Raw genomic sequence first — 14,586 nt, forward strand, 5'->3', positions numbered from 1 at the left:
ACTATTTTTCCGTGGACTCTCATCTACGATCCACGGAGCACAATACCACAAATGTGGGATTTGATGAGCCGTGCCTAACGTAGAAAGCAGATCCACATATTTCTTTACTTATTCACCTCTTTCTTTTGCTTTCAAAACTATCTCCACTCTTTCTCTATTTTCATATATAGGTGCACTCTCATTGGTGTACTGATCATACAAATTCTCTACTATCATACCACGCTGCCAATGCCCGATCTCGTCCGATCTTGGAAGCCAAACAGCGTTGGGCCGGGTTAGTACCGGGAGAGGAGACTTCCTGCGAATACCCGGTGTTGTAGAGCAGGAATTATTTTTCCTTTCTATGTGAGTTGCGACGCCAACAGCAGTATCACCACCAATTCTTACTTCTACGATATTTCTCTATACTGGAGGCTTACGACCAATCATTGTGGTATATGTCATAAAGTCAGGTCCTTGTGAATATTGGTGACCATTAATTTCTGATTCTAAGTAGCCCTATTGGGACGTACTCATCTACACACAGTGTAAGCAATTGGATTAAACTGATTGGAGCCAGTTAACTGCTAATTCCTCTGACATAGACACTCTACCAATTCCCACCTCTCCAATTCCTGTTGATTTTCTGAATTCCTATAAATTTGAGGTCTGTAGAATTGTTATTGTGGGCATCCAAAAATCTTTTGAGAGACTGCGTGCTGTTGTTCCCTTTTTATATTGAAAATATGTTCTGCAATTCTGTTTTTTAATTTTCTCTTCATCTGTCCAATATATTGGAGCCCACAAGAGCATTCCAGTAAATAAATGATACCTTTAGTGTCACAGGTAATTATTTCTTTGATTTTGTATCCTTTGTTCATGATATTTGAATGAAAATCTGTTATAGGTTGGGTATTTTTTCTTTTTGTTGTTTTGCAAGGTAGACAATTTAAACAATGAAAATGTCCATTTCTTTCTCTCAGTCTTTCTTCTTTAACCGGAATAAAACTTCTTACAAGTCCTTGTCTCAGGTTCTGTGCTTTTTTTGTAAATGATTTTTGGTTTGTCTACTGTGGGGTATATTCAATACCTGTCGGGTCCTTTCCGACGGAAAGGACCCAACAGGTGAGCATTCAATAGGGCGGCCAAATCAGACTGTCAGATTTGGATGCTCCCGACAACTGTCAGTGCGCTACTGAGCGCCGGGCCGTGCTGCTGCCACTGGCAATGCTCACCCGTCCCCAATCCCCGGCTCCTCCGGCAGCCTCTGCCTCTGCTTTTCCGGCCCCCTCACGCTGCTCCTTCAGCCGCCTCTGCCACTTCTACTCCGGCTGCCTGTCCCGCTGCTCCTTCAAGCCGCCTCACATGTCTCATCACCCCGATTCCAACAATGTCAATCCGACTTTAAAAAAAAGTAGGATTGACATTGTCGGAACCAGGGCCAAAACCTGGCCACGGAACACGTGTATCTGCGGCTAATCCGACAATCCACATGTTTTCCGACAAGTCGGAAAAAAACTGCCAGTATTGAAAAGGTCGGAACCCCTTCTGACCTAAATCTGTTGGAAGCTGCTGTCTTTCCGACAAGACAGAAGCTTCCGACACTTATTGAATACACCCCTATGTATTGTTATATATGATTATCCGAAACCTATATGTTCCAGCATTTTTCCAAAATGGATTCCAAAATGTAATGTTGGCTGTTGAATTGTGTGATGAAAGTGACATTTTGATCATTCTGTTTGGTTCTTCAGTGACCTCAAAGTGCTGCGCATCCCGCCAGCAAGATACGCGGCTGGACGCAGTGCTCCAAAGCGCTCTGAAGATCAAGGGAACCGGCAGGCGGGAGAAACACAGCCACCAATGGTTAGTGAGAGTTAGGGACAGAATAGTCAGCTCATGTCATCTGCTAACCCACATGTGGCCCCAGCTGCCGGCATTCACAAAACGGAACCCGCTACTTGTATGCACGAATGGTCTGCTCATAAAATATTCAAAAAAGAACTTTAAACATTTCATTAACCTTTTTTCTTTTACAGGTATTGCATATTTAGTATTATAATTTTATAATTAAGTGCTCCCAACTTTTATTTATTATTTATTTCATGAAAAGGAGCTGCTAAGCCCATATATACTCTATTAGTGCGGTTTATTCTTTAATATATATAGTAGTGAATAATGGTGGTCATTCCGAGTTGTTCGCTATTTTTTTCGTTCGCACAACATATTCGCAAAGTTGCGATTATGTTGTAAAATTGCGAACATCCGCCCCCATCGTAAATTTGCTATTTCGTACGCAGTACTACACAAGGTAGGCGTATGCCAAATTACAACGCATTCATGCGAATCCATCGCATACGCACAAACCTCATTGAAAAAATACGATGTCATCGTAGATTTACACATTCCTCTTAAATGTGCTAAGGCTTTAGCAAACAAACGCACAGCAATGGTTTTTTTCCCCTAATTTAGATGACACCTTGCAATTCAAACTCAACAAGCGTCCCTCAATTTAAAAACCAATTAGTGTACTGATTGATTGTGTGCATGACCAATTAAGTCTGCAAAGAATACCTCAAGAACACTTTGTAGGCCTAATTGGACATTACCATGTTTGTTTTTAAACAAGTGCAAGAGATGTGTAAACTGTGCCTGACATAAATGTAAATAGCATAATTTTGTGTGGATGTTTAGTGTGTGAATGTATGTGTTTACATGTTTTTTTTTAAATATAACCTACTAACTAACCTAATTTGTATGTAAATAAATAAGACAAATTTTTATTGTAATTTTTTTTTTTTTGTTAGGTAACCAATTTATGCTTTGCAATATGATTTAAATTTTTACCATTAAAAACATCACAAGCGCATAACGGAGTAAAATAATTTTTTATTTTTTAACATAATTTTTTTTTTTTTCAAAAAATGAAAAATAAACTTTTTTTTAACATTTTTTTTAAAGTAATTTTTGCAAAACTTCTACTTCAGCCAACATGGCCTCCAAATGTGCCTTCATGCGGGCAACGATGACTGCCAGTCTTGTGGGATCTCCAACGGCAACATCTGAAATGCCGAGTAAAAATGCAATTTAAAACATAACTCACATTACCTATTACTTCACAATTCCACAAAGCACACTTTCATATAAAATGATATACATCATGGATGTATAAATGACAAAACAGTAGCATACCAACACACAAGCATACTCAGCAATGTTTGTCATAGCAAAATTAAAATGTGTAAAAGTCTACCACACCATGATGTACATTTACTAAGATGGGAGTTATATTTAGGGTGTGATGTTGTCCATAGCAACCAAACACATTCTACTTCTCTTCTAGAAGGTGGTAAATTACTGTAAATTTGTTTGTGTTTGGTTGCTATGGGCAACATCCAATCTTGAATAACACCCCCAAATTATTACATGTAACCCCATACTGGTCTTCAGTCACATCTGGAGTGAAGCAGACTTGTCTTTTGTGCTGTTTGGCCCTGCATCATCACACTGCATATCAACATCTTCAGAAGGACAACATATCCTAGCATGCCCACACTCCCTGAAAGCCTGCCTTACTAAATAAGGTCAAACAGGTTTTGAAAAAGCAAATAAGCATTTTGTGAGTGTAACTTTCACAACACAAATCATTGTGTCATTAGGCTGGCTAACAAAGTGACTCCTGCGACTTTTTTTGGTAAAAATTCCAATACCCAAGCACAATTGTAATAGTAAAACCACACAAAAAGTTTCACTCAGGTCTAAATGTGTTGCATATAATGTTTCACATACAAACCTTGTTGTGCAGGCAAACCTGTCGACATAGTGCTTAGCAACCAGATGTAGACACTGTACATATAATGTCCCCCACACAAATGTGAATGCATCATCCATACCATGATGAAGAAGACAAGCATTTAACCAAGACAAAAGATTGACCACAGTACAACACTGCATATATTTGAATGTGTTTTTTCTTTAATAAATTAAAAAATAAGGAATGTGTGCGAACTTACTCTCCTCTGCTACTTGGCCACCTCCCTCTAGTGGCTCCGGGGCCTCTGCTGCCCATTCAGTTGGTGGCGAAGTTGTCTGGCTGGGGGTTGGAGACTGGATGGGTGAGGTTGGCTGGATGGGGGATGGGTGCTGGATGGGGGAAGGAGGCAGGATGGGGAAGGAGGGTCCAATTGTGTGAGAGGATGTAAGGGGGAGTTACTTACAGAGGGGGTTTGGGAATGATAGGGTGAGGGTGGTGGTGTGCTTTTTTGGGACACAGAGGGGGAGGGGGCAGAGAGGGGAATTTGGAAAGAGAGTGGGATTGGGCTGGAGAGGGGGTGTGGGCTGGAGAGGGGGATTGGGAAAGAGAGTGGGCTTGGGCTGGAGAGGGGGAGTGGGAAAATGAGGGTGAGGTGGCTGGAGAGGGTGAGGTGGCTGGAGAGGGGGTTTTGGCTGGAGAGAGGGATTGGGCAAAAGAGGGTGAGGTGGCTGGAGAGGGTGAGGTGGCTGGAGAGGGTGAGGTGGCTGGAGAGGGGGATTGGGCAGGAGAGGGGGATTGGGCAAGAGAGGGGGATTGGGCAGGAGAAGGGGATTGGGCAGGAGAGGGGGATTGGGCAGGAGAGGGGGATTGGGCAGGAGAGGTGGAGGGTGAGCCAGAAGGGGATGGGGCTTCAGAATGTGCCTGTTGTGGCCTCCCAGCACCAGCACCTTGCCGTTGTGCTCGCCCTAGAATGACATATGTAATTTTTAGGTTTTAACATATACATTTAGAACATCAGCATATTCCTATTACTCTGTTCTGTACCATGTTAAAGAGACAGGGGAAACATTACTAAGTTAGTAAAATGTTTATACTGGTGATGTTGCCCATAGCAACCAATCATATTATACATAAACTTTCTTAAGCACCTTCTATCAGATAATATATAGAATCTGAATGTTTGTTATAGCCAACATCACCAGTTCTCCAAACCAGCAACATTTTAATAAAAAAACCCACTGAGCAGGTTAATGGGTTCAGTTGTCAGCCTGTGTAGTAATTATGCACAACAACATACAGTCAGTACCATACCTCCCAACATGACCCTCTCCAGGAGGGCCAGAATGTTCTGCTCCGTCACTTCCCTCTTAATTTATGATTGCCATCACCTGTGCTAAAACACCTTTATTCCATAAATTAAGTGACAAGTCCAGAAGCAGAGTATTCTGTCCCTCCTGGAGAGGGTCATGTTGGGAGGTATGCAGTACTGCTTGCCCTACCCACACTCATGTTTATTGTAAGTGTGCAAATGTTCACACTCTCACTTAGTGAAAGTATGCAAAGGTTATGCGTAAAATCCATCATGTAACGAAATGTTACTTACTGCTTCCACGTAGGGTCCGGATTTGTTGCCGCAGCTCCGCCAACAAGTCCGGCGTACGCCTTCGTAGGTCGCTCCAGCGTCTCTCAAGCTGGATAACTGACCTCCGGCTGCGGATGCGGGTCCTTAACAAGCGGCGGACCTCCGCGTAGGCCTCGCGCTTTACCCGATTTGGGACAAAGCGCCCTACGCGGCCTACGCGGCGGTCCATCACCGCCACCAAGACGCGGAGCTCACGCCGTGTGAATGGTGCAGCACGCATCATGGCAATGGCGTTTTCCATATATGGGCATATATTTATAGAGTGTGTTGGCATGTGATTGGTGTAAAATCTATGCTGTCATCTAAATTAACTTTATTGATGTGTGCATTGAATAAACTTTATTGCTGTCTGCAGTGCTGTGAAGAGCAGAGGGGTTATTTCGCTATAGCGGAAATTCGCAGTCGCGGAAGAGCATGATAATAAAAGAACATACCCTCACAATTACACACACACACACACACACACACACACACACACACACACACACACACACACACACACACATTTTTACTAAAATATTTGAGACAATCTGTGTACTCACCACATTTTGGAGGAACAATCAGCTGCACAGTCAGAAAGTTTACAACATTTAGTATCATATGTTGTGTATTTTGTTTTGAAAACAGAATTAGAAAAAAAAACAGTAATTACAACAATTTAGCAAAAAATATATATTTTACAACCAAAATAAACATTGTAAGGTTAACATGTTTGAATATTTACAGAAACAACTAATAATATATTCACACACACCAACACAATTACACAATGAGCTTTCAATAGCTACCTAAATGACATCAGAGCAAAATGAACATAAACATACAGTGACTTTGTTTAATATTTTTATAATTTGTAAAAAATCATTATACCTGAAATATTCCCGCACAATGCGTGCCCTTACTTCATTTCCCCTCCGGGAAACACTCCCCCCACCAACTCTCCGCCCAACCCCTGGCTCCTCATCTGGCAATTCCTCTGTGTGAGGAAGCTCAACGCGACTCCTTACAGCGATGTTATGTAGAATAGCGCACAGGACCACAATTTTACTTACCATCTCCGGCGAATACATGATGTCGCCACCAGTGCGGTGGAGCACACGAAAGCGCCCTTTAAGGACACCAATCGTGCGCTCCACCAGCTGTCTAGTGGCAGTAAGCGCGGAGTTAAATGCCGTCTGTGGTCCTGGCCTGGGCTTACTGTAAGGAGTCATGAGCCAGGGGGTGCAAGGATATCCACGGTCTCCTGTTTGATGAGAAGAAAAGAAAATAATTAGAATCTTACATTTAAAAATATTATTGTAAGTAAATAAATAAAAACACTCACCCAATAACCACATGTCTTGTCCTTCCATCGATCTTAATCTGTGCCATATCCCTGATTGTCTAATGACATGGGCATCATGGGAGTTCCCGGGGAACTTAGCATTCAGGGACAGGATCTGGAGGGATGGCCCACAAACAACCATTACATTCAGAGAATGAAACAGTTTCCTGTTTCTATAAATTTCTTCATTATGTCTTGGTGGTACAATAGCTACATGTGTGCCATCCACAACCCCAATAACATGTGGGAAGCGACTACCACCTTCCTCAAATTGCCGCTTCACCACATCTAGGGCCCCAACATCCAAAGGCATAGCAATAAATTGCTTAACTCGCTTAATAAAAGCCTGGCTGACACGCCGCAGGACCTTACTGAACTGGCCCTGCGACATGCCAACCAGATCGTCCATAACATGCTGGTATGAACCAGTGGCAACAAAATGTAACACAGCAAGGAATTGTGTCAATGCTGGTATTGCTGTAGGATACCTAATGGATTGTTCTAGATCACTCTCTATTATGGAGAGAGTGTCTAGGATTAGATGAGGTGGCAGCCTGTATCTGCGCAAAACCACATCATCAGGCATCCCAAAAAGGAGGACACGGGTACGGAAAATTGGTGGCCTAGCACGCCTCCGTTGCCTTGGATGATGAGGAGCCGGTTGCGGTTGGAGGGCTTGCAGCGGTTGGGGTGGGAGTGGTTCCGTGGGTTGGGGTGGGAGGGCTTCAGCTGCCACATGAATGGACATCACCAACTTAAAATGAAGGTAAGAATCATTAAAATATAAAAAAAACAACAACACACATTGTCAGCCATAAACAAAGTCAAAGTGTATGGGTGTTAACTTACTGCAGAAGCATACTCCATTTCTTCAAGAATAAAATACGGGTCCAAAACTCAAAATTGGGAACAAAACAAAAACTAACCTTTAGCTAATTATTTCAAACATAGGTTAACATCACAAATCAAAAAGTATTTGAGATTTCAAACATACCCATATAATTACTGCCACAATATATTTTAAAACAACTAAGTATGAATAATGTAAATTAGTTTTAAAATTATTATTTTTTAAAAAATACCCCCCAAAAAAGGGGGGTCCTTTAGTAGCTAATACAGCAAAAATCAGCCCTACTTTGTCAAAAGTAAATGCTTTGTAAACAAAGAAATGACACCTACAAGAGAGAGAAATGGCCTATAACAAATAAGATACACACTTGCTACAAACACACTCCAGGACACACAGGTATAGGCGACTTACCTGCTCAAGAAATTAAAATTCAAATGTAGTAGCAAAAACAACAAAAATGCAGCCTACTTGGGCAAAAAAAAAAAAATCCAAAATCCACAAATGAGACACCTACAAGAGACACAGAAGGAGTCTAAGAGATCATATAGACACTTACATCAAACAGCAGCACACACAGGGATAGGCGACTTACCTGCTCAAGAAATGAAGATACAAATGTGGGAGCAAAAACAACAAAAATGCAGCCTACTTGGGCAAAAAATAAATAATAATCCAAAATCCACTAATGAGACACCTACAAGAGACACAGAAGGAGTCTAATAAATCAAACAAACTGTGTGAAGAATATAACATACACACTGTAAAGTACAGGTAAGAAAAAAACACATATGCCATAATAAACCATTTAAATATCAAACCGATATCCTCCAAAATACATAAACCCAGTTCCATTGCACCACCATACATACTTGGCTTGATAATTGACTAATGTAGGAATACTCACAAAAGAAACTTAGCCAAAAAAACGCACTACGCTATACAAAATGTTAAAAGCGAAAAAACGGACATCTGTCTGCAAGACAATGCAAAAATAACTCACTCTGCAAAGTTGTCCCAAAGCCGACCACCTTCAATGAGAACACACAGCAGCTTCATTCATCATACACCCACTCACACAGGCTGCAAACCAGGCTCTTAAATAAGCAGTACAATCAGTCACATAATTAGCATAATTTACACCTGTGTAAATTTCCGCTACGCACGCAGCCATAAATAGCTACACACCTGTGCGTACAGACATACCACTAGCAACATGGCTACTCGTGAGGAGTTGGCAGCAGAGCTGGACCGCGTGCAGCAGCAGGTGTCCGCATTGACACAAAGACGCATGGCGTTGCGTCGGCAGATGCTGCAATCCGCCTCCGTGGATTCTGAAGAAGCAGGACTCAGTACTAGAGACATTCCAGCTTCTGATCCCCAGCAGTTAAGAGATGATACCCTGCCAGACAGACATACTGGGGTAACTGAGGGAGATTCAGCATTAGCCGCAGAAACACAAAATACACAAGCAGCTAGTGAAGAGGAAGATGGTGAGGAACAGGACCAAAGCTCACAGGCTACTTCAAGGAGAAGAAAAAGGCAGCCCGCATTCACTAAGAGGGAGTTGCGTGTTTTGGTCACACAGGCCATTTCAAAAATACATAGAGGACCAAAAAACATGGGTGCTGCTACCAAAGATAGAATCTGGAGGGACATCACTCACTCTGTGAATGAAGTCGGCTCTATAGTCCGAACATCACAGGAAGTTAGAAGACGGTAAGTGTATATTGGCATTCCATTATCTGTGCAAAGTATTCTTTAAAAAACAAATGCATAACATGTGTCCTAGATATTAGATGTGATGTTGCCTATAGCAACCATATGCATAACATGTGTCCTAGATATTAGATGTGATGTTGCCTATAGCAACCAAATGCATAACATGTGTCTTAGATATTAAAGCAGGTATTTTTTTTTTTAATATACCTTGCCCCTATTTTTCACAACATATGTAGTTGGGCCGACTTCAAATCCCGCCTGAAGGGCAAGAGGTCTGCAGAGTGGAATGCCTCAAGGGCTACAGGGGGAGGACCAGCTGCCACTGTGGAGTACACAGATCTGGAGGAGATGGCCATGGACTGTGTCAGTTATGAGGAGGGGGGAGGGGTGTCTTATATGGACACGGACCTGCCTGAAATACTGACGGCACATGACTTGCCAGGTAAGTTTACACACATATTTGTATTGTTTAATTGTTTTTGTTACAAAAGTCACTAAATTTAAATTTTTAACTCTTTTTCCACACATTCTTCTATTTGCTTTGCACATAACACAGCACAGGGGGGTGATCAGGTAGAGTCACAGGAGGGTTATGTGGCTGAGGCTGAGGTGGAGGGACCTAGTGTGTCTGGTAGTGTGGGACCACAAATCCCACCTATCCAGATTCCAACTGGCCCCCCCACCCAACCCTCTGCTATCCCGGAAATCCTGACTGAAATAGCTAGGTATGGTGAGAGCCTAAATGCTTTTCAGGACAGGATGCTCCGGGAGGTAAGCCAGATAGCTGTCCGGCTCACTGAGCACAGAACCAGTGTTGAGCAAGGTGTAGCTCAACTCTGCCAAGGTCTGGCAGAGATCAGGCAGGGACAAGATCAACTTGCCTCCTCCTTCAAAGACCTTGCAAATTCGATCTTGCAAGGGCTCCAGGCCATCGCTGTCTCCCTTACCCACAGTGGCATAGAGCCAGCCACATCGGCTCCCTCCCCTCACCCTGCCCAGGAAGAACATCCCACTGGGCAGGGCCCACGAAGGTTGCGCTGCAGACCAAGCCAAGAAGAACATCAGGCGGGGAAAAAAAAGAGAAAGTGATGTCTCTCCAGATGGGCAGCACCCATGTTTTTCATGTTGGCTCTATGTATTTTTTGTGTTGCCTTGTGTGGCCAGAATGGCTAACTCCCTCTTAGTGAAAATATACATTTCAGTTTTCTGATATTGTAGCCTGTGAGCTTTTTTTCCTGTACACCAGAGCCATCTTCCTCTTCCTAGCGTGCTGTGTATTGTTGTGTTTGTGTGGTGGCTCCTGAATCTAACTCAGTTCCCCAAAAATATATGTCTGGCTGGGTGTTTACACCATATTATTTTTTTTCATTAAAATTATTATTTTGTCAGAAGATGGAGTTTCCCTAGTACTGAGTTCTGCTATGTGATTTATGTCAGTGGCATCTGCTTGCTGCTTGGTCCATCTTTGCCTGTGATACTCAGCTGTAGCCATGTTGTTTGGACCACTGTTAAATTTTTTGCAGTAATAAAAAAAAATAATTCTGTACTTTATTAAAGTTAATGCATTATGTTAATCTTAGCCCAGTAAAGTTTAGCAAGGCATATAGACACTTTGGGAACAAGGGAACAACCAGAATAATCATACAAGCATTGCATCTTTAAAAATGCAACAGGTATGCCTTGCACAACACTTTAATGGCCATATTAAAATAGTATTCACAACTAGGTTTTTGGGTTACTATGGGCAACATGACATAATATTCAACATTGTCAGATATTCAAGCAAAAGTGAAATGTTTTTTTTTTTTTTTAAATAAGTGTATGCTGCATTATGTTGGTACAGATATTTGTGATATACAAAGGGTTACATTTTATGTAGTTTAGATGTAGTTTAAGTTTGGTTAATTAAACTTGTTTGCATTTGGTAGTATTTAAAACATTAAAACATGCACTTTACATTAATGTTTAGTTTAAAACTTGGACCAAAAAAAAACCTTATTTGGCAGCGTGACAGATTTATAGGTGCTTACAATAAACATGTAATGTGTCCACACAATTGCTGTTTGCAGTACTTCAGCAGAGCAGTGTTTAGGAAGTAATTGAGCAACAGATGAATGGGCTCTCCAATTAACTGCTAATTATTGCATACACACTTGTAACACTACTTCGCAAATGCTGAGTAACTGCAGAGCTACTCGGATGCTGCGTCAAGATTGAGAAGATTTGCTATGTTAGGTTTAACATCGAAAAAGCATTTCTGCTAAAAACACGCCTACTGCTAGTTGCATACTCCCACACTAGACGCCCACTTTCACGCCCATGTCGTACGATTGCGAAGCCGCGCCTCTGCCACGCCTTCGCCAATCCCCGTTTTCGTTTCTGTGTAACGAGCAGTTTTATTTGTAGTATTTCTGCACAAGTGTCGTTTCGCTATACTCGCGCATGCGTATTTCCGCTTTTGCGCATGCGCAGTTACTCGTTTTCAGCCTATTTGCGATGCGATGACCCGCTGCGATCAACTCGGAATGAGGGCCAATGTACATTAGTTATTATGCAGTATTGTGGTAATGCAAATCTATGGTGGCAGGTTGGCTTTTTGGTGCTTTATTGGGACTGCATTTGCGATTGCAAAGAGAGGTACCCTCTTGTTAAACAGACATGATGCTCAAAAATTCACCATGCCTCTTATTTTCATAGGATTGACCATATTTTTGGCCTTTATAAATAGTCCTTATAATGAGAACAGAGAAAGGTCTATGTTAATAAAAATGTTACATTTCGATTATCAATTGTAAAGAGTTTACTTCAACACAAAAAGGAGATAAAAAAAGTCTATTGTAGCAAAGGATACTGGGCTTGTAATTTATTTGGACTGTTTAATAACTGATGCTAGGCAATGAATTGAAATGAACCTTCACAAATTTATGGCAACATGCAGTGGCAGAACTTGTGAGTGGTGGGACCAGGTGAAAAAATATAATTTGGTGCCCTCTCATCCACCACAACCCAAGTTCACAATATGTCACATGGCAGTGGGTGACAGGAAAAGGGTGGCAGCGTAAGGTAGGAGGAGGCAGAGGGTGACAATGGAAGGCAGAGGGTGACAGCAGAATGCAGGGGATGACAGTGGGAGGCAGGGGGTGACGGGGAGGAAATGAGTGACGGAGAAAAAGTGGGTGACAGGAGTACAAGCACAATGTCCAGCATTCTGTGAGAATGAGAGAAAAAAATGTACAGCTGTCTGTTAAGTAAAGGCAGTAAGTGACTGTGATCATCAGCGCTAATAGGTAGCAGGACTCCTTTATCAGTCTGGCACACACAAGGTCAGCACAGCCTACCTAAGGTAACAGACAGGTCCCTCAGGCAGTGAGGCCACCCTGTTCTCTGCACTAGGCCATTCATCTAAAATTGCTGAAAATGGTCTGCGGGGGGGGGGGTTTGGTGGGCAGGGCCAATTGCTGGTCTAGCAGCGGTGGGCTCCTTAGTCCCCAAGGGCTCTGGTGCAATGCACCTGCTGCACCTATGGTAGTTCTGCCTCTGGCAAGATACTATCACCGTATGTAACTTTCAGTAGAGTTTCTGAATAAAAGACATATAGGGCCTAATTCAAGTTTGATCGCAAAAGCAAAATCTTCCTCAAATGGGCAAAACCAAGGGCCTAATTCAGACCTGATCGCTGGGCTACTAATTTTGTTGTCCTGCGATCAGATAGTCACCACCCAAGGAGGAGTGTAAATTCGCCCAGTGCAAGTGTGTGATCGCATGTGTACACCATGCGAAAATGTCAGCGGACAGCTGTAAATCCATTCTCAACTCACGCACCATCAAATGGTTTTTTATAGTGTGTGCAGTCTGTGCGCAGCCCAGGACTTACTCCTACAGTGCGAAAAGAACAGGCTGATCGAGTCCGGAGCTGATGTCACACACCCTCCCAGAAAACACTTGGGCACACCTGCGTTTTTCCTGACACTCCCAGAAAATGGCCAGTTACCACCCACAAATGGCCTTTTCCTGTCAATCAGCTTGCAAATGGCTGTGTTATCAAAATATTCGCACCAGCTTGTCACTTTTTGGCATACGCATGTGCAGTCAATCGATAATCGCCCGCTGTGTGAAAACGCACAGCATCGATCAGATCTCAATCGGGCCCCCTTGTGCTCTGCAGGTGGGGCAGATTTAACATGTGCAGAGAGAGTTAGATTTGGGTGGGGTATATTCAAACTGAAATCTAACTTGCAGTGCAAAATTAAAGTATCCAGAATTTACCCTGCACAGAAACAATATAACCCGCCCAAATCTAAATCTCTCTGCACATGTTACATCTGCCTCCCTACAGTGCACATGGTTTTGCCCATTAGAGGAATATTTTGCGTATGCACTCAACTTTGAATTAGGCCCATAGTGACATTTAAGAAAAGATAAAAAATATTTGGTTTCTACACATTTGTAGGCAATTACAGTTCTTGTATATTGTGTATTTTTTTTTTAATTATTGCATGTTTATTAATACTTCTGTACATTCTTTAAAATAATACAGTACTTTAGGATAAGCATATATAACTATTTGCTATTGGGAATCATTATACAGACATCACTATATACTCCAAACTTAATAGATACACATAATATGCAATACTTTACATTTGGAAACAATCTGAAGGGCCAGATAAATAACTCTTGGCCATCATTCACTTAGGATATATTTTCCACGCAATCCTGAAGGGTCATACTTCATCCCAAATGTCTTTGTGTATCATTTTTCCCCAAACCAGCTATTTTATTATGATTTAAGTTTTATAAAATATGATCTCTCCTCCATAACACTTTGACTTTTTATCACATAGTATTCTCAACATTTTGAAAAAAAAGGATTTTTTTATGATTAAATTAGGAACTGCAAAATATGTTTATATTAGAAATAAAACACATTAATAAGGAAATTATTAGTATAATGAAAAATCCCAACTTCTTATTTTGTAATACTTTGTAATACTTTAAGGAAAAATCTATTGTTTATAACACCTAATAGATTTTAACATATTTTAATCCTTTTCCTGAGGTTGTATGCCTAATTTCCATTTACTATTTTTCACACTTGCTCCACTTACTGTATGCCAACTATAATTTGTTTTGTTATCCTCTACCCAAGCAAATCTAATTTTTATTTTCAAGACTAATGGAAAAACTTACGAAAATCAGGCAAAAATAACACAATAATTTATATATATAACTATATGTAAGTTTGTTATATGGTCCTAATAATGAGGCTAATACCCCCCAAAACGTTGACTATGGGATAATATACTTTTTTTGCTGAA

At 41.5% G+C, this 14,586-nt stretch overlaps 1 pseudogene; it reads left to right on the top strand.

The window, feature by feature from the left end:
- Nucleotides 1–204: 204 nt before the first annotated feature.
- Nucleotides 205–323, top strand: LOC134967190 (5S ribosomal RNA; annotated as a pseudogene).
- Nucleotides 324–14,586: the final 14,263 nt, after the last annotated feature.

This window comes from Pseudophryne corroboree, chromosome 10 (genome assembly GCF_028390025.1).
Source record: "Pseudophryne corroboree isolate aPseCor3 chromosome 10, aPseCor3.hap2, whole genome shotgun sequence".
Taxonomy (NCBI): domain Eukaryota; kingdom Metazoa; phylum Chordata; class Amphibia; order Anura; family Myobatrachidae; genus Pseudophryne; species Pseudophryne corroboree.